We start from the raw sequence: 1,995 nt of genomic DNA on the forward strand, positions 1-1,995 counted from the left end.
TTTTACTGCCGCCGTACATTTGCAAGCCAATGGAATGAAACTCAGTTAGCTCGCTTGAAAAGTTGTAGGGCATAATTAAGATTATTACCAAATGACATCCTCTGAAATTAAATCCACTCCCCCCGCCTTCACTGCAGAGTTTATGAAAGACTGCATTACAAGGAGTCTCCCTTAACCGTACGTAGCAAGGACCTAACAGATTGATAAAATTCCCACCCCGAAAGCTCAATAACAGTGATGAATTAATTATATGTACCAATCAATCTAGAAAACAGATGGCATACCTACACCATAAGAAACCTCAATATCCCCACCAATAATAGTGAGTTCTAAGGCTTGTAGTTCTAAAAGGAACTTCATGAATGGGTGAAAATCCACAAACCCAAAGGAAGGATGTACAGTAACCTCGACAGATATGCCATGTCAGAAAGAAGCTAGGGGAATTCTGGATGAAATATAGGCTCATAAATCATTCTCTACGTTTTCAGCCTCTTCTGAGCTTGATCTGTGTCTTCTCCGTTGCCTGCATCTCTAAATTGTGCCATTGCTTGATTGCTAGATGGCATATTATCATGATTCTGCACAACAAAACGAGATGTTAGCCTAAGCTAAAATGCAAGCATTAGAGTATTAAGTTTTCTAACATGTAATCTACTTCTAATTTACGTTGGCAAAAAAAAAAAAAAAAGAACCTACTTCTAGTTTACATACTATTAAGTCCTAAAACTAGTTTAAGTTTAAAACACAAATATTGAAGTTCATAATTTAATGTATCTTATCAGTGTATCGGTCCATTTTCTAAGTTAGAAAAATCAGAGCCTAACTCTGTCAGACCAATCACAACAAGTCATCTAAAATCTTCAGTTGGTATCTCACACACCAACTAAAATAAACATTTGTCATCAAAATGTTAATACATATTTTCCCTGTTTGGTATACTCGGGTATTTGATGGGAAGTGAAAGTGGAGTTTAAAAACATGTCTGGGATAACATAGAAGTCTTGCATAGTTTTTAATTGGGAAAAGTAATTATAATATGAAATTACTAAAATACCCTTCTCAGGAAGAAAAAAATTCCTCCAACCAAAACCCATCCACCATCAAAAAATCCATCAGGAAAACTTCCACGACCAGCAAAACCAAACCCAGCAACAATCACAGTAAAACACTCAAATGGAAAAACTCATTCACTTTGATGTGAGGAGTGATGGAGGAGGAGGAGATGGCAGCTTGGGTGGTGATATAGCTTCATTCTTAGTCAGGCGGCGGGTCAGTGATTGATCAGCAAAAGTGAAAGAGGGAAGCAATAATAGAAGGTGGGGAGAGGGAAGACATAGGGTTCAATGATTGTCATTGCTCTGTCATCCATCGATGTTGTTGCCATCACCATACGCTGAAACTTCACAATGTGTGAAGCCACAAGCAGATTTGAGGCCAAAGCCATTAAGGGAGAGGTTGAGAGATGAAGACGCAGGCAAAAGATGATGGAGACAACAGAGGCTAAGGAAGGAGGGCGGACGGTAGAGGACGGATAAGGTGGCAACAGCAAACAGAAATGAGGAATTAGGGTTGAAAAATGAAGAGGCCATAGTTGTCAATAGATTAAATTTATAATGGGTATACGGACATACCCAAGCGTATTGAATATTCATGTTTTCCCAAGACACGTTTCCAGCAAGTAGGCAATACCATAACGCCAACAATGTACGGTAGAATAAGAATAATAATCTTGTCACATTTAAGAGCGAGTTATAATACCATAGAAGTAGATGTCCCACAGCCAAGTCCTTTGTTTGCCCGCTTACCAAGATTAATTTGAACAGAAATGCTAGCCTGTGAGAGATCTAAACCAGCACTCTGTAGCGCTTGAGTCAGGTTGTGTAACAGCCTGTTCATCAAATATGTCAAGTTTATCATTAGAGCTGAAAAACCAACCACATTAGCACAACAAATGCCGCATGCTTTTTCACTCAACATCAAAGGCCAGAAATTCAA

The 1,995-nt window shown here is 38.7% G+C and overlaps 1 long non-coding RNA gene across 1 annotated transcript; it reads right to left on the reverse strand.

The window, feature by feature from the left end:
* Window positions 1–1,904, reverse strand: LOC114754328 (uncharacterized). Its single transcript, XR_003741153.1, has 2 exons — window positions 1,759–1,904; window positions 1–578 (listed from the first exon to the last, which is right to left on the reverse strand). It is a non-coding gene; the product is annotated as an uncharacterized LOC114754328 (long non-coding RNA).
* Window positions 1,905–1,995: the final 91 nt, after the last annotated feature.

The sequence above is a fragment of the Neltuma alba genome, unplaced genomic scaffold (assembly GCF_004799145.2).
Source record: "Neltuma alba isolate B1F8T4 unplaced genomic scaffold, ASM479914v2 tig00001237_pilon, whole genome shotgun sequence".
In the NCBI taxonomy this organism is placed as follows: domain Eukaryota; kingdom Viridiplantae; phylum Streptophyta; class Magnoliopsida; order Fabales; family Fabaceae; genus Neltuma; species Neltuma alba.